This window comes from Oreochromis aureus, linkage group 15 (genome assembly GCF_013358895.1).
Source record: "Oreochromis aureus strain Israel breed Guangdong linkage group 15, ZZ_aureus, whole genome shotgun sequence".
Classification (NCBI taxonomy): domain Eukaryota; kingdom Metazoa; phylum Chordata; class Actinopteri; order Cichliformes; family Cichlidae; genus Oreochromis; species Oreochromis aureus.
The window spans coordinates 41,002,323-41,029,497 of record NC_052956.1 but is presented as its reverse complement, the minus strand read 5'-3'; the positions used below and the strand labels follow the sequence as shown (position 1 = coordinate 41,029,497).

Genomic DNA, 27,175 nt, shown 5'->3' with positions numbered 1-27,175 from the left:
TACTTTAATAATGAAGGCTTGTAGAGCAAGGCCACCTTTGACTCACAAACTAAGTGCTCAGCCTGACTGAAAAACAGGAAGTTTTAGTGCACAGGCATATTAATAGATAAGACACAGAAAAGAGGAACTTTCCATATAAGCAATGTTTGAGACTGTGTGACGTGTAAAGTACCAAAATAACACCTATATGAGGCACAGTTTATGATTCTAATGTTAGAGCTCTTGCAACTGGCGTTTGAGCTGTGCAGGGGTCTCTCTCTTCCGGAAGATGATTGAATAAAAAGAAATATAAATGTTTTAACACACTATGAGTCGGTTTTCTCTGTTCTATCATGGGGACAAAAGGATAGGGGTTTAATAACGCTCACACAAAGAAGGCTAGCAGACAATCTGTTATTACTTTTACTAAAGAAGCTGCTCTTTGACCTGAAAGGTGTCATTTTAAGCTAGCTGGCAGACCTGAAGAGGTTTTGCTTTTACTGTATTTTGGCTCCCTGTTGTTAAACCTTTTAGATCATTTTGGCAGTATTTTAAATAAAATTAAGTTAATACTGGAGTTTGTCATTGAAAGGAGAAGAGGAATATTTAGACTTTATTTTCAGATGTGAATAAATTCTAAGCAATGGGCTAAGTAATGTAAATAATCATTATTCAACTATGTGTTAATGATATGCAACATTAAATACATTTTATTAGTTCTTAATAAAAATGAAAGGCTTATGTTTTAGGTGTAAATGAATTCCTAATATTAAATGGTTTATTATTATAACGGTTTCTGATTTTTATTTAAATGAGCTGAAAACAAAGATAAATTTAATTAATAACACAATACTTCTACTACTGTGCATTCCAGGCGGTAAACACAATGCAGACAGCTGAGAGTGAGTAAACTACGCATGAAAAGAAGAAAGAAGAAAGATGGCAATGTCCAAAAAAGAAAAGGAGAATTACAGATGACTGCACCGGAGAAAGCTGAGAAAAGAGCAATGGCATGGAGAAAGGAAATAAAAATGCTGGGCCTCTCCAGATGCAAGATGAAAGAGAAAATAATCTGACTCGTGAAGCTGAACTTAATAAATTTGTGAATAAATGATCAGCATTTATTCAAGTGTGGGAATACACATTTGTAAAATACTTTTACATGTGGTCAGGTTGACTTCTTTATGTGTGGATTAAAGCAAGTGCTTGTGAGTCCTCCAAAGTTACACACAAATTACTGCACACATGTGTAAAGCTTAGTTTGCGCTTGTGGAAAGGAAGCCTCTAAAAGTGTTCACAAATCTTCAGCTGTGTTGAGATTTACAATCTGTAAAGTTGGTTGAGACTGTTCAGTCAGGATGTGAAACAGAAAAGGGGAAATTCATTCATACACATCACTTCAACCTGCTCAGTTTTTAAGTTTAATGGTAATTCATATATGTTCATTTGTATGTTGTGTGAACAAAAAATAGTTTTTGAATTATTTGTCAGTTTCTTTTTTTTAATTGTGTGACACTAAATAATGAGACATTATCATCATCCAGAACTTTGTTTCAATAAATTTTCTCTAATTGGAGTTGAATAACCCTGGTATATGGTGCACCTTTTTTAACAGTGTATGTGAACTTACACTGTACTAAAATAAAACAGGTTGTAACTAACACAAAGATTAGACACACAGTGACTCACAGCAACTTTACACTGAAGGAAACACTGGGGAAGGCTAGAAAAAACCTAAAGCATGACTACAACTAACAGGAAACTTCCTAATAGTCAAGAAATCCATAAAGCTAATAACAAACCAAGCACAAAAGCCCCAGGACCACAACCACATGATCCAAGTGTCACTTAACATTTGCTGCCCAATAACAAAGAATAAAAACGTTACCATTAATATAAAGCCACACGATCAAATGAAAAGATCAAATGAAAAGATAGATACTTATTAAGTGTGCCTATCCCAGGGGTTATTTTAGCCCATTTTGGGGGGTGCTTCAACACCCCCAAAATGAATCAAAGCACCCCCAAAGATTTCTTACTTTTTTGACAATATTTGCTGTTTTTGTGACACACTACTAAAAATATAAAAAGCCTACAGTACTTGGTTGAGACATAACATTTCAACAACAAAAGTATAGATACCCCCCCTCCCAAAATGGTTTGTTCCAGCTCGCCTCTCCCCTACTCTGAGACGCAGCGGAGCGGAGGTGTGAGGGCCTGGCTGAAAACAGGACATATTAGCTACATTTAACCTGCAGTTACTCTTTATATGGTTAGGTAGGAGTCAGACCATGTTTCTTTTTAGCTGAAAAACATTACAAACAAAGAAAACCTGCAGTGTTGAAAACGTGTTTTCCGATGATGTTTGTTACCCTGCAATTCATCCTCGTGTAGTAAAATCAGCGACATTTGACCGTCCTGTTGCTCCCATTGACATTTATACAGCCTATTTAAAATCTAAAACTTAAAATTGTCTGTAGCCCACTGTTGTTACCACTGTCCTGTTTGAAATGGAATGAGAGAAGCTGGTTATTTTGTCATATGTGCATGTGCCGATATGAAACCCAGGAGCAACATTCAGGTAAAAGTGTAAGAACAAATGATCCATCAATCAAGAATGATGTTGGATCAGTATTTCAATATTTATATCTTTCATTAGATGTACATGTATTTTGGTTATTTGCCTTTTGTTTGAAAGTACACTGAGAGAGGACTTCTTTTATTAGTGATCTTAATAATATTTTTTTCATATTAATGTAATTTTTTTTTCATCCAATTGAATATAATCTATTTGTGTATGACTGTCAGTCCAAAGAGGGAGAGAGGAAAGAGGGGAACGTGAAGAGAAAGTGCAAGGTCAGGAAGAACCAGGTAAGGAAACAGACAGGGAGTACTAACAGGCAAAACAGAAACTGTTAACCTGCTTGAGAGTTGACCACCAAAAGTAATTTGCCAATCAAATCTGCAGAGCCATAGTAGTATCTGCAGTAAAGATCTTTTCATACATTGTATACATTGTACCATAGGCAAAGTTGCCTCAATTTTTATAATTTTTTTTATCAATATTTTGTGCATTTGTACACTTCAAGCACTCTATTTTTGGAGTGTATTTTTATGTATCTATTGTATTATACATACATACATATTAAAAGTGAATCTCTGTCCAATAAATGCACTCAGTTTACTTCTTACTCACTATGATCATCATTCATCATTCTCCCCCAGTAATTAAGGTTACCATATGTATTTTTTTTATTCCAATCCATTCTTCTTTTGCAGTATTTTAAATAACCTTAATCAGATTTGATGGTTTTGTTACAGACTTTTAAAAAAAGTGCTTTTCTTTTCTTTCACAAATGTGGGGATTGCGTTAAAATGTACAAAACACTGATGTCATGTTTTGTGACAAGGACCCAGGCACAGAGAGACTTGATGAATTTAAGAATCTCATGATTTAATAAAGAAATTTGCAGACTTGCACAGAGAGGGTAAAATTATGATGACTGATAACAGAGACGAAGACAACAGACGACGAGGACAGGGAGGAACAGGGGTTTAAATGCACCAAGGAGACAGTCAGAGGGAACTCGGGACAACTGGAGACATTTAAGGATGCAGGGACTGACAGAGACAGGGAAGAAGTCTCATCGTGACGAGTAAAGTTTATCTTGCCTGGCTGGGCAGCTCTCTGGGTGCTCAGCACCCCCAAAGCTCTGATCCTAGAATCGCCCCTGGCCTATCCCAAGAAGCACACTTATTACTATTCGTCGGATTTATTATTATGATTATTACTATTATTATTATTATTATTATCATTATTATTATTATTATTAAGTGTGCCTATGCCAAGAGGAACACTTATTACTATTCGTCGGATTTATTATTATTCTTATTATTATTGTGTGAATGCTTGAAAGGCATTCACACTATTGAGTTCCTGTTTCTCTTTGTGTGGATGCCTCAAAGGCATCCACACTATTGACACACAAATTTCAGCTTTTTCAACCCTTTTCAGCAAAATTTTTAGTTTTTTCTGCTGTTTTCAGAAAAAAAACTCTTTTCAGCAGTAATTCTGCTCATTCACCTCTTTTCAGCGCAACGTTCTGCTTCTTTCCGTCTTTTCTGCAGAAATACTGCTCATTCACCTCTTTTCAGCCCAAATTCTGCTTATTCACCTCTTCTGCAAAATTTTCAGCCTTTTCACGTCTTATCAGCACAAATCTCAGCAGCTTCTGCTCATTTCAGCAGAATTGTCAGTCTCTCCACCTCTTCCTTGTGAGAATGAATTTAGCGCAGTGAGATGACTATCCGCCTTGAGACAAGGACGGCCAGGTTCAAATCCTGCTCAGGGCAATATATTTTTTTCACCACTTTTCAGCAAAATTTCTCCGTCTTTACCTCTTTTCAGTAGAATTTTTTACTTTTCACCACTTTTAAGCAAAAATCTCTCCTTCTTCACTTGTTTTCAGCAGAATTTTCAGTTTCTTCACCACCATTCAACTTTTTGCAACTTTTCAACTTTTTCAGCTTTTCAGCAGACAGCTTCAGACTTAAGGCATCCACACAGCATTTTCACAGGAAATGCAAATTTTTCTAGTTATTATTGTGTGGATGCCCTCAAAGGGCTTCCACACTATTGAGTTCCTGTTTCTCTTTATTGTGTGGATGCCCTCAAAGGCATCCACACTATTGAGATCCTGTTTCTCTTTATTCTTTATCCTTTATTATTCTAGTTGCGCCGTTTTTTTGCCGCTTAACTACTCCCTCAGTTTTCAGCCGATTTTCACCGTTCAAACTCTAAACTGTTCTGCTACTTCTGCTTTCGACTGCTATATCTTTTGGTGTTTATTACTATTATACTTTTTAAAATATTACACTTTTTCCTTTTTTTTGTCCAATTGAAATGAATGGAAAACTTCCACAACTCTGCTAAAACTTGCTTGCTTTTGAAACTTAATTACTTCCTCATACTTTCACCTAGAAACGTCATTCAAACTTTAAATGTTCTCAACTTACTGGGCTATTCCTGTCTGATTCAGCTTTTTCAGATCTTCTACCGTTTTAATCTTATCTCTCTTTAAGTTTTCAGTTGCAAAATTGTGATTTTTCAGAAAATACATGCGTTGCTATGGTTGCTATGCAATTAACTCAGAGTGAGAGCTTGTCCTTTTTCAATTTTCTCTTCATGTCTGAACAACTTCTTGCTACTCGCTCAATTTCCACTTAACCCCCACAAATTATACATCAAAACGTAGGTATTTTTGCTGGCTTTCAGAAACTTTTCATCTTTTTCAGCTTTTCAGCAGACAGCTTCAGCGTCAAGGCATCCACACAGCATTTTCGCAGGAAATGCAAATTTTTCTAGTTCTTTTTCAAGTTGCTCGGCGTTTTTCGGCACTTAACTACTCCCTCAGTTTTCAGCCGATTTTTTCCGTTCAAACTCTAAACTGTTCTGCTCTTTCTGCTAATTCCAGCTATATCTTTTGGTGTTTATTACTATTATACTTTTTAAAATATTACACTTTTTTCCTTTAATTTGTCCCATTGAAGATGGAGAACCAGCTTCAGCAAAATAACGTTGGTGAAGTCTGGAGAGGCCTCAGAACCATCTCAGGCCACAAACATCAGAACTCTCTGCCTGGGAGGGATGTGAGGTGGGCAAATGAACTGAATCATTTCTTCAACAGATTTGATTCAGCCATGAGGCAGTCTCCAACATCGGCTGCAGACTCACCCACCCCCACTGCTGCTGTTCCACCTCTGACACCTCAGACCCTTCACACCTCCTCTATTCACCCTGCTCACCCCTCCCCACCCCCAACAACAGCATCCAATACACACTCAACACAAGGCTCCAGCCTGTCTCTCTCAACCACCCAGGTTAGGAGGGAACTGAGGAGGATTAAAGCCAAGAAGGCAGTGGGTCCAGATGGCATCAGCTCGAGGGTCGTCAGGTCCTGCGCGGACCAACTGTGTGGGGTGATGGAGCACCTCTTCAACCTGAGCCTGAGGCTGGGATGAGTCCCACAGCTCTGGAAAACCTCCTGTGTTGTACCAGTGCCAAAGACTTCACGCCCCAAGGACCTCAACAGCTACAGGCCGGTGGCTCTGACATCCCACCTGATGAAGACCCTGGAGTGGTTGGTCCTGGCTCAGCTTCGCGCGCCTTGTGAGCTCATCACTGGACCCACTTCAGTTTGCCTACCAGCCTGGCATTGGGCGGATGATGCCATCATTCACCTCCTACATCGTTCCCTCACTCACCTGGAGACCGCTGGGAGCACTGTGAGAATCATGTTCTTTGATTTCTCCAGTGCCTTCAACACCATTCTTCCCTCGGTTCTGAAGGACAAGCTGGAGAACTCAGGAGTGGACCATCACCTCACTACCTGGATTTTGGACTACCTCACCGACCGACCACAGTATGTGAGGACTCAGGGCTGTGTGTCGGACAGGGTCGCCTGCAGTGCGGGGCCCCACAGGGAACGGTTCTGGCTCCGTTCCTCTTCACCATCTACACTGCAGACTTCTCCCACAACTCCACCCAGTGCTTCCTGCAGAAGTTCTCTGGTGACTCTGCAATAGTCGGCCTCATCACTGATGGGGACGACAAGGAGTACAGAGGACTGACTCAAGACTTTGTGGACTGGTGCCAGCTGAACTACCTCCAGATCAATGCCAGTAAAACCAAGGAGCTGGTGGTAGACTTCCGCAGGCACAAACATCCTCCACTGCAACCACTGAACATCCAAGGTATGGACGTTGAGGCTGTGGACAGCTACAGGTACCTTGGTGTTCATCTGAACAGCAAACTGGACTGGACTCATAATTCAGACGCCCTCTACAGGAAAGGGCAGAGCAGACTGTACCTGCTGCGGAGACTCAGGTCGTTTGGAGTAGAGGGCCCACTCCTGAAGACCTTCTATGACTCTGTGGTGGCCTCAGCCATCTTTTATGGTGTGGTCTGCTGGGGCGGCAACATCTCTGCTGGGGACAGGAAGAGACTGAACAGGCTGATCCGAAGGGCCAGCTCTGTTCTAGGATGCCCTCTGGACCCAGTGGAGGTGGTGAGTGACAGGAGAATGGCGGCTAAGCTGTCATCCCTGTTGGACAACATCTCCCACCCCATGCATGAGACTGTGACAGCACTGAGCAGCTCCTTCAGTGGGAGACTGCGGCACCCACGGTGTGGGACGGAGAGATTTCGCAGGTCTTTCCTCCCCACTGCTGTAAGACTCCACAATAAAGACTTTTGGAGCTGATCAAACACACATCCACACATGTGCAATAACACTAATGTGCAATAATCTTTTCTGGCATCGTTGTCTTTTTACTCAGTTGTATATAGCATTTGTATTCTATTTTTATCTTATTGTATATTTTATTCTATTTTATTCTACTGTATATAGTATTTTATTTTATTCTATTCTGTACAGTTGTGTACTGTATTTATTCTTATTTTATTTTATTCTAATTTTTGCTTCATAACTTTTGCACTGTCCACTTCCTGCTGTGACAAAACAAATTTCCCACGTGTGGGACTAATAAAGGTTATCTTATCTTATCTTATCTTATCTTATCTTGAAATGAATGGGAAACTTCCACAATTCTGCTAAAACTTGCTTGTTTTTGAAACTTAACTACTTCCTCATACTTTCACCTAGAAATGCCATTCAAACCTTAAAATGTTCTCAACGCATTGGGCTATTCCTGTATGATTCAGCTTTTTCAGACCTTCTACCGTTTTAATCTTATCTTTCTTTAAGTTTTCAGTTGCAAAGTTGTGATTTTTCAGAAAATACATGCGTTGCTATGGTTGCTATGCAATTAACTCAGAGTGAGTGCTGGTCCGTTCTGAATTTTCTCTTCATGTCTGAACAACTTCTTGCTACTCGCTCAATTTCCACTCAATCTCCACAAATTATACATCAAAACGTAGGTATTTTTGCTGGCTTTCAGAAAATGTCACTAGATGTCACAGATTTTTATCAAATCGCCTCAGAGCAACACAAACTCTTAAAACTCTCCATAGAAAGTCAATGGAGAGTCTGTTCAAAATCAGCGCTGGGACTCTCTAATGTGAGGCATTTTCAAATCGTCATATCTCTTAAACAAAGCAAAGTTAGGACATGAGGCTTGTGCCAATATATCTAGCCCTCCTAGTCTTTGAGTTACACGACGTTTTGTAACTCCAAAAAACGGCGTTTTTCGCCTCTCACCGCAATCTAATTCTGACTGGTCAAGTCTCTGTGTTTTAGACACTCGTTCCCTTTCCAGGTTGCACAATCAATAATGACACGGCTCTGCAGCTCAAAGGTCATGGGTTCAATCCTACCTTGTTCAACTTTTTTTTTTTCACTACAAATTGATACACTATCACAGACCTGTAATTTATATTGCTAATTTATTACAATTCTGCAAAGTTTTATGATTTTAGCAGCTTTTCTAATATGGACCTCAGATTCTTGTTAACGCTTCATGGCAGAAATACATACAAGTACACAGCCTGATGAAGCAGACAGATGCAGTACCTCTGATTGGTGAATTTGAGCAGAACCAAGTTGTTCTGCCTCTTTTCAGCAGAAATTCTGCTCATTAACCTCTTTGCAGCGCAACGTTCTGCTTCTTTGCCTCTTTTCTGCAGAAATTCTGCTGATTCACCTCCTTTCTGCAAAATTTTCAGCCTTTTCACCTCCTATCAGCACAATTCTCAGCAGCTTCTGCTCATTTCAGCAGAATTGTCCGTCTCTCCACGTCTTCTTTGTGCGAATGAGTTTGGGCCAGTGAGATGAGTACCTGCCTTGATCCCAGGAGGGCCAGGTTCGAATCCTGCTCAGGGTGGCTTTTTTTTTTTTTTCACCAGCATACAACTTTTCGCAACTTTTCATCTTTTTCAGCTTTTCAGCAGACAGCTTCAGCGTTAAGGCATCCACACAGCATTTTCGCAGGAAATGCAAATTTTTCTAGTTCTTTATACTTTATTCTTCAAGTTGCCACTTTCTTTGCCGCTTAACTACTTCCTCAGTTTTTGTGCTCTTTTCTCAGTTCAAATTTCACAATATTCTGCTGTTTCTGCTCATTCGTGCTATGTCTTTTTGTACTTTTAACTATTATACTTTTTAAAATATTAAGCTTTTTATGCAATTTTTTGTCCCATTGAAATGAATGGGAAACTTCCACAATTCTTCTAAAACTTGCTTGTTTTTGAAACTTAACTACTTCCTCATACTTTCACCTAGAAACTCCATTCAAACTTTAAAATGTTTTCAAGTTATTGGGCTATTCCTGTATGATTCAGCTTTTTCAGATCTTCTTCTGTTTTAATCTTATCCCTCTTTAAGTTTTCAGTTGCAAAATTGTGATTTTTCAGAAAATACATGCGTTGCTAGCGCCGCTAGCGTAGCGACCCTTCGTGAAAAAGCACCCGGGCTTGGCTTACAGTGAGGCAGCTGACACTCGTTTCATCACCCGATCGCTCGCCAAGGGTCTGTGTCTTAGCTGGACTTATTTTTCGTTTATATGGGCCGATGATGCTGGTCGATGTGGAAAAAATAACTGACTTGTTTGGTGGTGGCTAACGCGGAGCTACAACAGAGGGCAGCTATCCACCGGTGTGTGACAGAAAGGACATGCGGAGAAAGAGACATACGAGGCGGCGAGGCGACCGCCGATCGACCGGTGGTGGCTAACGTGGAGCTCAATCGTGGATCAGGGAAACCGAAGGCAGGAGCGTGAGGTGAACTGAATTTCAGGTAAGAAGTTATGAACTGCACTCTATTTGGGTCAGATATAAACCGAGTTTAGGTGTAGTTTATTTTCGTTGTGCTGACCTTTTACAATCGTACTGCATGCTAGCTAGCACGATGGGAGTTTCTATACAGCTGTGTGCGCGCTAAGTTACTGACGTTGAACTTTATTTTATTCATTAGGGTTAGTTCGTAGAGTTGCCGTACAAACGGAATCGTCCCACATTCAGAGAAAATATTATGATTTATTCTGTCGTTACGAAGCCTCCCCTGTCATTCTGTCGCTTGTTGAAACTTCAATCATGAAACTTATCAATGATCGGCTTTTCTCTCTTGTTTATCGTGCTAAACAACAGCAGCACCTTTAGGCTTGATCAGCTGTTGTTAGAATTCATTTGATTTTAATTTCTAGTATCAGCTGATGTTTGCTGGAGCCACAGCTGAAAAAAGGGCTGGTCCAAATCAGGAGATGTCCTTACTGAATCATCAGAGCTGAACAGGTGATGGAGAAACAGGTTTACCTTTTAGGTGACATGAATGAGTTGAAGGGAAGTTATGAACTGTCTCTGAGAGACAAATTAACACGAAGCTCCTTTTTTGTGTATCTGACAGCTGGTAACTGTGCAGGGGCGGATCTAGCAAAGCTTTTGCCAGGGGGCCAGGTAGGGCATTAACAGAGAAAGGTGGACACAAAGATACAGTATACTTTTCTTTCTTACTCTCAAATAAAATATTTAGCTTTTATTAAATAGTTATCTGAATCTTACAACCAAAGTTTGTATAATAATACACAAGATTGGCTGTAGACCATTGTTATTCATTCAGAACACTGTGTAAAAATAACAAAAAGTGAATGCAAACGTGCATAAATATTTATTTTACGTGTTTGATGTGTGTGGCGGGGCGTGGTCTGCAGTGCCGCTGCAGGGGAGGTGGGCCCACCTGAGCGGCATCTGCAATTCGCCTCGGGCGTAGTCTGTGCTCTCTCGGCTGTTTTTGGGTGTGTGTCGGGCTGTGAGTTGAAAAGCTACAGCTGGCTGTGTGGGTACACCAACCATGTGTGAAAAGTGGTCCATAACGTAATGCTTCAAAGCGTGTTCATGCAAACATTGTCGGGTCTGCCGTGGTACAATGGGACTTCTGCTCATGAACTTCTGTGCACAGCGTCTGCAAATCGGGGCTGTACGAAGTCACCTCATCTTTACACAAAACTGTAAGCTGTCATCTGTGAGGCGCGAGCGGTATTTGTTTTTACCATAATTCATGGTGGAGAATGGCTGCTCTGGTGAGTTTTGCTCTCTGTAGCGGTATGAATGGCAAACTACACTGATTAGCAGCGGCATAGGCACACTTAAAATTTCTTCCGAAATTTTCGCTTTCTAGTTTTATGTATTTTATGACTATTCCTCCTTTCAATAATTTTGTTTTTTTGTAAGGTAACCTTGGGTTTTTGAAAGGTGACCTTAAATAAAATGTATCATTATTATTATTATTATTATTATTATCTCATTTCCAGGACCTCGTGGATCTTTCCCTTTCTTCCTCTGGCTCCTGGGGGGCATTATTACAGCTTTATCAAGTACTTTATCAAGTACGTGTTGTGACAAACACACACACTAGGTTTACTATCCTGCGCAAATTTGCGTAACTTCCCTAAACCCAATACCCCCTAGAATTACTGGCTTTTTTATTTTCTGGTGCAAGTCCCGAGGTGTTAAGCACCCCTGCTGAGATTTTCACAGGTCGTCAGCTTGTTTCTCCTACAGCTTTTGTTGTGCAAACCACCCATTGTCCTTGAGGCCTGGCACATTTGCATTTGCTCACTCAGAGTTGCTCAGATCCAAGGCAGGCCAAACCTCTGTGTTACAACTTTCAGAAATGCCTGATAGAAATGCTTCAACTTACTCATGAGATTTTGACCACATTTTTTGGCGGAAGTCACAACTATACTGAATGCACGACCGTTGTTGCCAGCTGCAAGAAAATGCTTGGTAGGGAACAGCTGTTCCCTACCAAGGTTCGTTCAAAGTTTGAAAGACTTTGAAATAAAACAGACTTGTGTACCCATATATTGTGAATGTCTGTCTTTTGTATGTAGGTTGTAACACAGAGGTTTGGCCTGCCTTGGATCTGAGTAAACAAATGCCAATGTTGTGCACACACACACACACACGCACACACACACACACACACACACACACACACACACACACACAGCAAATCTGCATTTATTTGTCCCACAAGTGGAAAATCTGCATTGTCATTGCAAAAAAGTGGACGGAGCAAGGTACAGAAAGTGCACTATACAAACATTTTATATATTATATATATATATATATATATATATATATATATATATATATATATATATATATATATATATATATATATATATATATATATATATATATATATATATATATATATATATATATATATATATATATATATATATATATATATATATATATATATATATATATATATATATATATATATATATATATATATATATATATATATATATATATATATATATATATATATATATATACACATAGTTATACACACATATATATATATATATATATGTATATGTGTGTGTGTGTGTGTGTGTGTGTGTGTGTGTGTGTGTGTGTATATGATATAGATGTGTCTGTGTGTATAACTAGACTTTATGCATATTATATAAGGTGTGGCTATATAAATATATAAATATATGTACAACTCTGTGTATATATGTTTATGGACAGGCATGCAGGCAGGTAAGGAAGGAAAGCAGCCTTGCAGGAAGGAAAACTTGAATCTCTCATGGTTAGGGGTTGGGGAGGTGTGTTTGCACAACAAAAGCAGGAGAACAATGGAGCTGACGACCTGTGAAAATCTCAGCGGGGTGCCAAGAGGTGTTAAGGTCGGGGGGAATTTACGCAAATCTGCGCAGGCCAGTAAATCTAGTAGTAGGGACTTGCACCAGGGAAAAAAGGCTCAGGAATTCTAGTGTTAACAAGCAGCTGATTTTGTTTGTGTTTTTCATATCTTTCTCCTAAAGGTGCGGTCTCTTATTTCCTTGTTCCTTGTTTGTCTTTAAAGGTGCAGCACTTGCAATCTGTTGTTTTTCTCTTTGTGCTCTATCCTTTTATTATATCTCCCCACCCCCACCCACACCCACCCACACACACACGTTTTGTCTTTAACCCTAACCCTGTCATTGTCCCCTCTTCCAGTCAGCTTTGATAGTGTCATATTACTATAATAACAAAAATACCACTGACAGAAATTAATAAACAAACAGACATGCTTAGAAAAACGAAGAAAGAAAATCAATGGTCTCCTTCACCTGGTAGCTTGCATATTTGCAATCACAGGCCTAGATGCTGCCAATAGTGTCCTCCACAGGGAGTTCACACAGGAACTCCTCAGAAAAGAACCTTTTGAAAAAAGTTTGTTGTAAAGACCGCGGGATGGCATTTTTCAGACGTAACTTTAGTCTGTACGTCCATCTTCTCAGTTTGGTTCCTTTTTCCTCCGTTTTATTTTCCTGTCAAATGAACAGTTAACCCTCTGAATTTAATCTGTCCATTTCCCTCCCCAACACTTCTTACAGGGAGACCACTGCTATGTCCCAATTCATAGGCTGCGTCCTTCTGAGGCCGCATTTGAAGGCCGATTACGTCACAGCCAGGTGACAAAGGCTGTCCCAATTCAAGGACTCTTCGAAATGCGGCCGACAGATACGTCCTTCATTTCCCCAGATTTAAAGGATGGGTTGGGTGTATCCTTCATGGCCCAACCTATCCCAGAATTCATAGTGCAGCCCAACCAATTCCAGTTTCCAACAATATCGGTATGGTGTTATTTTTGTGCCACTAGTCTGAGCGCACGTAAAAAAGAAATTTGAGTGCACATAAAAATAACTTTCAGGTGCAAGTGTTGTATTTTGAGGAGAAATTTATTTTTAGCAAAGAAAAGCTAAATTTGAGTAAACTCAATTCATTGCTGCGTGGAAAAAATGTATTTCAGTGTTTGCTATTATCCATATACACACAAAAGCAGCCCATCTCGCTCAGTTTTTACATTTGTGCTTGCTCGCAATGTGTTGCTTGCGCTCTCAACATTTCTGCCCGTGCGCGTTCAAATCTTTCTGTACACTGTTATATTTGTGCCACAAAACGAACCAATCACAGACTTGGATGCAAAAAATTATGATTGGCTTTTTTGGTCTTCAATCAGCTCGAAATGATGAAAAGCAATATCCCAGAATACATTTCGTTCAAAACTCAAACGAAGCAGTGGCGGAGGAACGCAGAGTGGCGGAGTTTGAAATATTACTCTTTCTGCTCTGTACTGTATAAAACAAAAACTACACACAATATTCGAAGCACATGGCGCACAGTCGTAAATTCCCCCTAATTTTGGTATGATCCGAGCTCAGGCACCAGGCAACGGAGCACAGCACTTACGCATGTGAGCAAGGGGGGAGAAGCTGCTTCCTGCGAGTTTGCTGTAGGAGAAGCGCAGACAGGCAGACAGAGCAGAGCTTAAGTTTGACCAGGTACCAAAGCAAATCATTCGTACCGTACAAATAATGTAAATATGACGGTGTATCACAAAAGATTGATATCAAACTGATCACTTGACCCATATTATGTTACTTGCTCTTCGAGTGAATCAACAAATGGTGAAATGAAAAGCCGAACAACAATGCTGTTTTTTAGAGAGTCTTAGCTTAGTGTGTTTATTTCATATTTTCAGTTGTTACCCTCCACGGCTAAATAAAGCACGAAATCGGTTTCAGTTATGTACTGATGAACACAACAATGGACATAAGGAGCTTCTTTCAAAGAAAAAACTCAGGTAGATGTTATTTTATATATTATGCTTTGTATGTTGTTCAGTATATTTCTATGCAAAACAAGAGGAATTTCAATACACAGCAGTATATTCACAGTTGAAACCAGATATTTACATACACTTTAGGGAAAAAAACCTAAACATTTTTTTTTGTTTTTTTTTTATTGTTAAACATGAATTTAGAGTAAACTTGTGTTGTTTTAGATAAATAAATATTGAAATATCTTTGGAAATAGTTAAATGTCAGAATAAAGAGAGAGAGAGCTGTCTATTTTTTATCACTTTCATCAAATTTAGGAGTACATATACACTAAGTTTAGTGTTAATTAATAAGAAACCTCTGAGCTTAAGAAACTTTTGATAGATTAGTAGAGTCCATGTGAGTAAATTGGTGGCACACCTGTGGACGCATATAAGGCACCCCCAAAACACAGAGGTTGTTTCTTTGACATGGGAAAATCAAGAGATATCAACCAAAACCCCAGGAAAAGAATTGTGGAGCTCCATAAGTGTGGCTCAATTTTGAATACAATTTGGTGCCATTTGCAATTAAGAAATACAGATAGTTTCTCTCTTTACTCTTAAATTTAACAAATACGTTTTTTATATTTATCAGTCTAAAAAAATAACAATTTAGTCTGATTTGATGTTACAATTAAAAAAGTGTTTGTGTTTTTATCTGAAGAGTATGTAAATATCTGGTTTCAACTGTATATTTGATGATGTTGGTGTTTGGCTTGATTGTCAGCACAAAGAGGGAGAGAGAGGAGCAGAGAGGGAGAGAGAGGAGCAGAGAGGGAACAAGAGCAGGTGAGACAGACCTGTTAGTCAAATGGTTGTTTGCCAAAACTCATCAGAACATGTATCTAGTACCTAGTGTATCTTTTTAGATACCATTTGTTACTTTTCAAATTCTATATTTATTAAGTTATGCAGGCTTGTTTGCACAACAAGGCTAAATAATTATATAAACATTTCTGAATCTAAATAGTGTGCTGTGGTAGAATTAAAAAATAAGTGTAGTGCAGGTCTATGATGAATTTTAGTGCTACTATCATCTAGTTTTGATTCCAGTTCTGTCTTGATTAAGTCCTAAGTAGTCCTGATTTTAAACTGTTGTAGTCCTGTTTTAATTCCGGATCAGTTCTGGGTCTGGTTGAATTGGGGTTTAGTCCTCGTGTCTTGATACAGCCCTGATTTTGTTCTGCCTTGCTGCTTAATTAAAAAACTAGTTTAAGGTGTCCGGCATATGTGATATATATTTTTATATATCACATATGCATCCCCCCCAATCCCACATGCATACTACCCTTTAGGGCTAAGCCCCGGGTGTATAAAATGTCTGGCTCTGCCTCTGACGTTTATTCAGCTGTGTGAAAACCAAACAGAAAACTGATTAAACAGAAATTTGAGATGGTAGAGAATTTACACCAGTGTCCTGTTATATATTAGCGAGAGAGGAGGAGACATCTTAGTTTATTAAACTTCACTGAGACAGCTGGTGATGCAAATCTGAAGGCTAAACCGTCCAATTTCACAGCCTCGCACTTCCGACCTTCTTGGTCTTCGAAGGACCTGGCCCACATAGAGCGCGAAGGCCAGGTCCTCCGAAAGATGCAGCTCCTGAATTGAGTCACAGCACACATGGCTAAGCAGAGCACCACAGAACAGCTGCTGAACAGCTCCTGTGCCTGGAGTGCATGTTGTGTAGCTGCCTGATTACAACCAAACAAATGTAAACAGCCTAATGTTGAGCTGAAAAGTGAGGTATGATGTAGATGTAAAACTTTCACTTTAATCAAACAGAAGAGAATTTAGTCATGAACCAATGAGACGTCTGTTTTCAGAGGGGAACATGAAACATGAAAGTCATGGTATTTGTAACAGCCTGAACAATGACGTTTACACACTGGTAACATTTCAGCCACATTCAGAAGAAAACGATCATCTTTTAGAGGCAAAATGCAAAACTATGTCCGCTAACATTTTCAGGTTGTAAGGTTTAAAATTCTGCCCAGCTTAAGGTGATGACATCCCTGTATATTTCATCCACGTGATCACATGATGCCACATTACCGCACACAGGCTGCAGGTAAATGGTGGAGCTTTCTACAACTTTGGAGAATCTGGCGTTTGTTTTTAAAGGAAAACTGAAGCTGTTTGATGTCTGAGAGCTGCAGTGGTTCTGATAAAGAGTGAGCAGTCTGAGATCTCGGTGAGCAGTAACCAGGAGAAAATGTTTGCTGCCTGCTGAACACAAACACTTTCCAAGACAAATGTAAGCTGAATCATGGATCAGAGAGACTTACAGCAGTGACGCTGAGTCCTGGTTCTCCTCGCAAATCCAGGAGTTCACAGAGTGGAGCTGAAGACTTCACCTGAGCTGGATCACCTCACCTGCAAACACTGACACACTGAGTGTCAGGACTTCCTGTCGAGCACAGCAGACTCCACCTCAGTCTCTAAAACCTGAATGTTCACTTCTTAATTTGATCTGCTTCTTTTGGCCATTTCCAGGTAAAAAGAAACTCCCACTGGCTTTAAAACACTGACAGAGGGACAAAAACCTGTAGGGTACGAGTCAAAGTAATAGAAAAACAATAAAATGACAGAAGAGTTTGTGGGTTTTTTCATGATCTACCTTTCAGGGGGTTTTTTTCCAGTAGGTAGGAAAGTAAAAAATTTGCTTTGGATTAACAAAAAGTTTTGATATATAATTGCGAGACAGCCTAGAGCTGTCTTAGGTTTTTCTTTCATCAACTGCAGTAGCATTTCTCTATCACATAGAAAATCTGAGACGTACGGTTGAAATCGCACTTCATATGAAAATGTCTCCTTGATAAAATGTGTAGTTAAACATACTGACAGAGACGGGTGTGTCAGTGGCCACACGTCAAGGTGTTAGGTGTGATTTGGTGATTTATAAATAATACTGAAGTGTAATGAAGCGGTCCTGCTGCTGAGATCAAAGTCAGCTGTGTGGCCACAAAGTAAAATGACCTTCATACTTTAAAGTGAAGCTTGTTGCTGTTACAGTTGACAGAGATGCCATCAAGTTAATCTGAGTTCCTTCACATCGTAAAGAGTTACAGTCAGAGATTAGTCTGTACTGTCATAGTGCTCCATCTGCTGGGCAGGAGTGAGAATTAATATACAGGGTTATGTCATACTGCATACCAGACCAATGAAATTATCAAAAACATGGCAGCCAAAGCCGACAGTGACTGTAACATATATTTTTCAAAAAGAAATTCACAATACAAGAAAGAAGCTCCTGAACCTTTTTAGCCTCTTCTGTCATTTGTTGTACTTTACAGATGTTTGATTTCTATTTCTTAATGTCATTTTTCCAGTTTGGAAGCAGGACAGGAAGGAAGCTCTCAGCAAGAACAGATCTTCACAAAGAGAGCAGGTTTACGTCTAAATCCTGACAACAGTGTGTGGGTGCTCCTCGGCTGATTAAGTGGACATCCAATAGTACTCAGTGTATCAAATATTAAAGACATTCAGCATCTCTCATGTTTCTGTCATTCTATAAAAACAGCTGCTTTTAAAAACTGATCCAATCAAAGAATCATGAACTTCCATATTGATCAATTCAATACATACAGCTCCGATTTCACTAACATATCCTTGAACTCTTCATTGATGATGATTTGTGGCCCTCTGCTGGTGAGAAGATGAAATGCATGATGTCAGTTTACCAACAGTGATTTCTTCAACACAAAGATTCAGATCAGATAAAGTAGTTCCCAGAGCAGACTAGAAAGAGCCTCCTGGTGTCTTGTCAGTTACTTAATGATATGTCAGTCTCAGTGTGTTTTTTTTCCTCACTGTCTGTGAAAGTTCTCAGTCATCAAGGTCATGGTAATCCAAGGAGCAGCATCATCATAGACTCCACTCAATGCGCCTTATAATCCAGTGTGCCATATGGTCCGAAAAATACGGTAACTTCTACCTTCCTTTAGCATGTCCAGAAGTCCAACTTTTTGTGCGATGGTTAACATCTTCCTCTGCCTTTTGGGTGCTTTGGGTCCTTATAAACCATTGAAACAGGTACTGAAGCAGTTACCTTCCTCAACACAGTGTTTCTGAAGCAGGATGTTGGTGTTTTTTTGGCACACGCAAGAGCGTCAGCTTCAAGCAGGCCATCACTAGATAAGAGGAATATTTGGGGGTTTTTGTTTATTTTTAAATAGTCCTGATAATTATTACAAGTCTGCTGCCAAAAGAAAGTATGCTCTGTGTGGCTACTAGTTGTTCTAGTTTGGTGTTAAAAACTTCCTAGGAAAATATGAAACACTGTTACATCAACAACATACCTGTCACACACCTTACAATACACCTGCGTTTCTCACGACAGGACAAAGGGGAGAGCTAAAGCTGACTTTCTGGCTGTAGAACATTAATCCTGACAGAATCATGGTGTAATCTTGTCCAGTCTGTCAGCTTTCTGTTGGACAGTTTGGTCTCATGGTTAACACTGATAGTAATAAATGAGTTCAAATCAAAAACATTTTAAATAAGTGAAAAGTTTGGCAGCATACTACATGTCACAGAGATACAGAAATACAGACAGTCATACAGAGAAGAACAACAATACAGAAATGTTTCCTCACCTTCTCTTAAAATTAAGTCAGTATCAACTATCTGCACTACGTCCCAATATATATATTAAAAAATATACATATTTCATTTAAAAACATGATTTTCATTTTTCCAACTTCTGCAATGATGACAGTTATGAGTATTTATTTATTTTTTATTTGTTATGATACAGAAGCAAGGACAGTGTTTCATGATTGTATACTAAACACTGGGTGTCTCCAGAATGTTCTTGCTCTTTTCACTTTCAGTAAAATATAATTAAATCATTCTGAACGTTTCCATCAAGGCTCTGTTAAAACAGGGCATAAAACCTGGATCCTCCACTGCGGGTTACCAAGACTACATGAACTACCCTTGGAATTTCACGTGGATGATGTGAATGCAGCACTACAGAAGACACTGATACGGTACTGATAGATGTAGTGATACTGAATGACAGCAACATCAGGAAGAAGGAACACGAGAAACTGTGGAAGTACCAAGGGCTCAGAGAAGAGCTGGAGACGATGTGGAGGATGAAGGTAAGATTGGTCCCAGTGGTAATCAGAGCACTAGCTGCAGTGACTCCCAAGCTCGGTGAGTGGCTCCAGCAGATCCAGGAACAACATCAGAGAGCTCTGTCCAGAAGAGTGCAGTCCTAGGAACAGCTAAGATACTTCGCAGGACCCTCAAGCTCCCAGGCCTCTGGTAGAGGACCCCAGTCTATTTATACTTTTTACAACATATTTTGAACAGATTTATAGACTTTTTTTATGAGTTTTGTGAAGGCATAGAATATGAACAGTATGTAAAGGTTAAGGCAATGACTTTCACACACTGTTGATCCGCTGTTGATGGTTTATTAGGCCTGAGACATGTTCTTTTGCCCTCCTGATGTTCAATTTCTTCAGGTATGTGGGGACACGCTCCACACAGTGCTGACATATATCAAGATTAAGGCTGATTCCTCATTGACAAAAATACTATTGCTATATTCATGTACTATTTATTTTAATCTGTGATATCTTTAGCTTTTTTTAAAGATTCAGCTAAAGAAATGAGCACAAATGATATGTTTTTATGACTGTCAGCTGGAAAATAATAACTAAAGATACAATTTAAAATGGGTTTAATTTGTATGATTCACAGGTCAGAGTTAAGAGGCTTACCAAACCAAAATATTCCTCTGAAAAAAAGGACTGAACTGAAAATGAGAAAGAAAATAAAACAAACAAAAGCTGACTATTTCCAGAGAAAGACCTTCTTAAAGTCTGGAGAACGATTGCTTACATGGCTTAAACAGAACAAACAAACAGAAAAAAAGAGAGAGAGAGAGAAAGAAAGAAAACCCAAATAAATCAAGAAGGCGTGTTTATTTAGAAGCAAATGATAAAGAAATGACACGTGGCTCAAGATTTGTGCAAAAGTCTGTGTACCGCACTTTGTTTGGTTTTCTTTCTTTAAATGGAAACATACAGAACAATCAGTTTGTTCCAAAGAAGTCAAAATTCAGGTTTTACTAAAGTGACACCAACCAAGCCTGGTGTGACTGGGTATAAAAGAGGACACAGTCTTTCATACAGTCACTCCATCAGCGCATTCAGGTGACCCTCTCAGCAGCCTCAGGACTCAATGAGCCTCTCTGAACACTACTCCATCATTTGTCTCCAACAGGTAACAGATTGTTTTCATTTTTTAACATGATACATGTAGTGCATAGCTGTTAGTTTTCAACTTAAACCCCTGAAAAACAAAGAAAATGAGCAATAAACTGTGAATGAACAATCCGCAATCCTCATTCCAGGAAAATACCTGAGCTACAATAACTCATTTTGTGTAACTTTAAAACTGGTGTGGAAAATGTGTGTAATCAGTGGCGCGCCACCATGTTAAATGCTGCCAAGATTCTTATTGGGTCTCACGTTACTACAGCATAGCCCATAGTACTCCAGTATGATGACAGAATCCCCAGAGGGGACAATCTCCACCAACCAACACAATGACTACAAGAGAGAGAGGTTCTCTGAACTGTCGTTTGATGCACATGCACCAATGACAGTCAGGACCCATTCCCCATTTCAGAACGTCGGGTGTGAACCTTCTCATCCACCAGGAAAACAAACAAATCAACTTTGCGGCACCAGACAATTTAAAAAACAAAAAAAACCTAGATGTGAAGTGGGCCTGATTAAAAGAAAATGCCCTTTCTGTCAGTCTAAGCAAGTTTAACTACACATTAACTACCCAAAAAATAAAACCATCATGTTTTCATAGACCAAAGATGGAGAAGTCTGTACCAGAGGAGCTGCTGGACATGCTGGGCGATTTTGGAGAAGAGGAGCTGAAACTTTTCCACTGGTACCTACAGAATGTACCTGTAGGTGATTTCACTACCATCAAAAAGTGTTATCTGGAAAAAGCAAATAGACCGGAAAATGTAGATTTGATGGTGCATATCTATACTACTGAACATGTCATGGAGGTGGCAACATCAATTTTAACAAAGACAAAAGAAGGTCAGTCAGTGTAACTATGTCAAATTTAATGTATTAACTATCTTGAGAACTCGAGCTACATGTTAGATTGTCTTGATGCATGCTCAATCATCCAGGTAAGTAAATCTCCAAAAGTTGATTGTGTTCATCTGGACGTAGCGTTTTGTGGGAGAAACGTTTTGTCACTCATCCAAGTGACTTCTTCAGTCTCACCTGACTGCAGGTTTCTCCAATCTTATAAACAGTACATTTGCATAATGACTGAAACCAGCCCACTGAAGAAACAATGGGCTGGGAGGTCAGTTCCTTAATCTTAATTATGCAAATTCTCATAACCATTGATCAACAACCACTGACCAAAACCCACTGATCAAAGCCCACTGATCAATGGCCATGAGTACCATTCACAGAGAGCTGTTTATAAGATTTTCATATTTCTTAAAGATGGGAACCACCACTCCAGTCTGCCAATCCAGAGATACTGCCCGTGATCTCCACACAACATTGTAGAGGCTTTTCAACAAAGACAGCCCTACAACATCCAGAGCCTTCAGGAACTCAGGGGGGACCTCATCAACCCCAGTGACCACCCTCCCCCCCACCCCCGAGATAGATGAGTTGTCCCCCTCATCCTCAGTCTTGGCTTCGTCCATGGAAGAGGTGGCAGTGGGATTAAGGGGTCCTCAAAGTATTCCTTCTACCGCCCGACAATGTTCTCAGTCGAAGTATCTTAGATAAACATTTGAGTACAAATTAACTGAGCCATGCAAAATCACTTTAAATACTTTCTTGACTTGACTTAATATCTATTGTTTCTTTTCTCAATCAGAAGCTCAATTCAAAGTTGAAGAAGATATTCCAGAGTGAGTTTGAGAAGACTACTGTGGGATCAAATCCACACTTTTTTAATTAGATCTACACAGAGCTCTACATCACACAGGGAAAGACTACAGAGGTCAATGATGAACATGAGGTCAGACAGATTGAAACAGCATCCAGGAAACCAGACAGACCAGAAACAACAATCAGGCAAGAAGACATCTTTAAAGACTAACCTGGAAGAAACTAACCAATCAGAACAGTGCTGACAAAGGGAGTGGCTGGCACTGGGAAAACAGTCCTAACACATGGGCTAAAGACAAAGCCAACCAGGACATGCAGTTCATATTTCCATTCACTTTCAGAGAGCTGAATGTGCTGAAGGAGGAAAAGTTCAGCTCTTGGAACTTGTTCATCACTTCTTTACTTGCTGAGAAACCTCATCGGGGGAACCTGCTTCCCTCTGCTCACCTCTGGATAACCACATGACCTGCAGCAGCCAATCAGATCCATCATGAGTGGATTGCCATGGTGAAAGAGGTCAGAGGGTTCACTGACCCACAATTCAATTCAATTCAATTCAATTTTATTTATATAGCGCCAAATCACAACAGAAGTCGCCTCAAGGCGCTTTATAATGTACAGTAGATCACACAATAATACATACAGAAAAAAACCCAACAATCATATGACCCCCTATGAGCAAGCACTTTGGCGACAGTGGGAAGGAAAAACTCCCTTTTAACAGGAAGAAACCTCCGGCAGAACCAGGCTCAGGGAGGGGCGGGGCCATCTGCTGTGACTGGTTGGGGTGAGAGAAGGAAGACAGGATAAAGACATGCTGTGGAAGAGAGACAGAGATTAATAACAGATATGATTCGATGCAGAGAGGTCTATTAACACATAGTGAGAAAGGTGACTGGAAAGGAAAAACTCAATGCATCATGGGAATCCCCCAGCAGCCTACGTCTATTGCAGCATAACTAAGGGAGGATTCAGGGTCACCTGGTCCAGCCCTAACTATATGCTTTAGCAAAAAGGAAAGTTTGAAGCCTAATCTTGAAAGTAGAGATAGTGTCTGTCTCCTGAATCCAAACTGGAAGCTGGTTCCACAGAAGAGGGGCCTGAAAACTGAAGGCTCTGCCTCCCATTCTACTTTTAAATACTCTAGGAACAACAAGTAGGCCTGCAGTGTGAGAGCGAAGTGCTCTAATAGGGTGATATGGTACTACAAGGTCATTAAGATAAGATGGGGCCTGATTATTTAAGACCTTGTATGTGAGGAGCAGGATTTTGAATTCAATTCTGGATTTAACAGGAAGCCAATGAAGGGAAGCCAAAACAGGAGAAATCTGCTCTCTCTTTCTAGTCCCTGTCAGGACCCTTGCTGCAGCATTTTGGATTAGCTGAAGGCTTTTCAGGGAGTTTTTAGGACATCCTGATAATAAAGAATTACAGTAGTCCAGCCTGGAAGTAATGAATGCATGAACTAGTTTTTCAGCGTCACTCTGAGACAGGATATTTCTAATTTTAGAGATGTTATGCAAATGGAAGAAAGCAGTCTTACATATTTGTTTAATATGTGCATTGAAGGACATGTCCTGGTCAAAATGACTCAAGGTTCCTCACAGTATTACTGGAGGCCAAGGTAATGCCATCCAGAGTAAGAATCTGCTTAGATACCATATTTCTAAGATTTTCAGGGCCGAGTACAATAACCTCAGTTTTATCTGAATTAAGAAGCAGAAAGTTAGCGGCCATCCAGGTCTTTATGTCTTTAAGGCATTCCTGCAGTTTAACTAATTGGTGTGTGTTACCTGGCTTCATGGATAGATAGAGCTGCGTGTCATCTGCATAGCAGTGAAAATTTATGCTATGTCTTCTAATGATGCTGCCTAAGGGAAGCATGTATAATGTAAACAGAATTGGTCCTAGCACTGAACCCTGTGGAACTCCATAATTGACCTTAGTGTGTGAAGAGGACTCTCCATTTACATGTACAAATTGGAGTCTATTAGATAGATATGATACAAACCACTGCAGTGCAGTACCTGTAATACCTACAGCATGTTCTAATCGCTCTAATAGGATATTATGGTCAACAGTATCGAACGCAGCACTGAGGTCTAGGAGGACAAGCACAGAGATGAGTCCACTGTCAGAGGCCATAAGAAGATCACTTGTAACCTTCACTAAAGCTGTTTCTGTGCTGTGATGAGCTCTGAAACCTGACTGAAACTCTTCAAATAAGCTATTCCTCTGCAGATGATCTGTTAGCTGTTTGACAACTACTCTTTCAAGGATGTTTGATATGAAAGGAAGGTTGGAGATTGGCCTATAATTAGCTGGGTCTAGAGATGCTTTTTAAGTAAAGGTTTAACTACAGCCAGCTTGAAGGCCTGTGGTACATAGCCGATTATTAGAGATAGGTTGATCATATTTAAGATCGAAGCATTAATTAATGGCAGGACTTCTTTGAGCAGTTTTGTAGGAATGGGGTCTAAAAGACACGTTGATGGTTTGGAGGAATTAATTATTGAAGTTAACTCAGAAAGATCAATTGGAGAAAATAGTCTAACTTAACATCAATGGTACTAAGAGTAGCTGTAGATAATATTACATCTGTGGGATGATTATTGGTAATTTTTTCTCTAATGATAAGAATTTTATTTGTGAAGAAGTTCATGAAGTCATTACTAGTTAACGTTAAAGGGATGGTTGGCTCAGTAGAGCTCTGACTGTTTGTCAGCCTGGCTACAGTGCTGAAGAGAAACCTGGGGTTGTTCTTATTTTCTTCAATCAGTGACGAATAGTAAGATGTTCTGGCTTTCCGGAGGGCTTTCTTATAAAGCAGCAAACTATTTCTCCAGGCTAAATGATGATCCTCTAAATTTGTGACACGCCATTTCCTCTCCAGCTTACGAGTTATCTGCTTTAGGCTACGTGTTTGAGAATTATACCACGGAGTCAGGTACTTCGGATTTGAGGCCTTAGTTTTCACAGGAGCTACAGTATCCAGAGTCGTACGACCAAACAGTATTGTTTGACTGATGGCCTTAATATAAAGACTTGTTTCGGACTTTACGTTTCCCAATTGTGCTTTAAGTTATAAAGTTATTTTGTTATTTACATATGGCCTACTAATTATCCTTATTGCTGTTGTAGAGAGGAGCGGTGCTTCAAAGGATAGTTGCAAATTTCTGTCAGAATCTGCAGATTATACAGTACAAATAAAATGTTCACATTTCTCCAATGCTGTCTTCCCAACAGTTTCACTAACATCTACACGGGATGGCCAGGAAGCGTTCATGTCTTCTCCGGCGCTTCTCCGGCGCTGATAATTGCCGTCTGTCTTGTGTCAGTGACGTAAAAGACGGATTTAATGCAACATGACCATTCAAAGAGCAGTCGCTTTCTAAAACATCAGATGTGTATCGGATTCAGTACCACATACGAAAGTGACCTAGGTCGGATTTGAAAATATTGGATTTGTGCTGTTTACACTGTCATACCATGATCGGATATGGGTCGCATAGGGTCAGAAAAGTCGGATTTGATCCGCTTTCGCCTGCAGTGTGAACGTAGCATAAGTTTCTCTGGCAGACATTCATGAACGTCTCTGAGCTTCACCAAAGGCTGATGGCTGGGTGTTGGCACCCTCTCATGTCAGAAGCTCAGACTGCATGACTAAAGCTGTGACTGGCTGGGAATCGTTAGTCGGAGCTTAAATAAGTCATGAAGCTCTGACAGGCAGCTGATGTCACACTCTGCTGGCTGCGGATTGGTCCACAGGCAGCAGGTGAGCAGCAGGTGTGCTGACACCTGAAACCTTCATCCATCATTCAGCAGCTTCACTTTGTGTCTTCAGCGGCAAACGCTTGGGTTTCAACTGGGACGGAGTGAACGGAGGTGAGTCTGTTTCTACTTAGACTCTACTGTCTGTGTCTTTGTTTCTATGGTTCTCACTGTCAAACTCTCTTCCTCCTCCTCCTCCTCCTTCTTCTCCTCGTGGATGAGACAAGAGTCCACCACAGTCTGGAGTATCCCTGCTGATCCAGGAGCAGGGTTAGCTAAGAAAACAAAGAGAGCTAAAGTCTGACTCAGTTACCATGGTTACTGACCTGCTTCTTGTCTCCTCCTCCTGAGCCCAAAGTCTGATCCTCGGTTTATTCTTGTGCTGAAATCATGAGAGGATTTCAGATCTACATTTGTTCTTCGATGACTTCCTGGCCGAGTGTCACTGTTTTTGTTTCATAATCTATAACTAATGTGAGCATCACTCTGACCTCACATCTCCATAAACACCACGACACAGCAGAGCAGCACGAACTCTGTGCTTTTTATTCACAGCATGTGCAGTACACTTTAGTAGTATTAGTAGTGTATGCAGTACACTTTGGTAGTATTAGCAGCATTTGCAGTACAGTTTGGTAGTATTAGCAGCATGTGCAGTACAGTTTTGCAGTTTTTGCAGTAATCCAGTGAGGATGATCAGAGAGGAAACATGGAGGATAGCAGTGTTAGAACTCGTCTGTTTAAGTATTGTGATGCTATTTAAATGATCAAAACTTTATTAGTTTGAGTCCTGCAGAGTTTCCTTGCCTGCTCTGTGGCACTGATGATTCTCACATCTCCACCCATCTGAAACACAAGTTTGTTTGCTTTGTGTTTTTTTTTTCTTTCTTTCTATCCCCCCAG

At 40.0% G+C, this 27,175-nt stretch overlaps 1 protein-coding gene across 1 annotated transcript in view; it reads right to left on the bottom strand.

The window, feature by feature from the left end:
• The window catches only part of LOC116309240 (NLR family CARD domain-containing protein 3-like), a 51,840-nt gene extending 34,834 nt beyond the window's left edge, over positions 1 to 17,006 (bottom strand). The window contains exon 1 of the mRNA XM_039599201.1: positions 16,886 to 17,006. The gene's annotated coding sequence lies outside the window, so the exon portion shown is untranslated. The remainder of the gene's footprint in view (positions 1 to 16,885) is intronic.
• Positions 17,007 to 27,175: the final 10,169 nt, after the last annotated feature.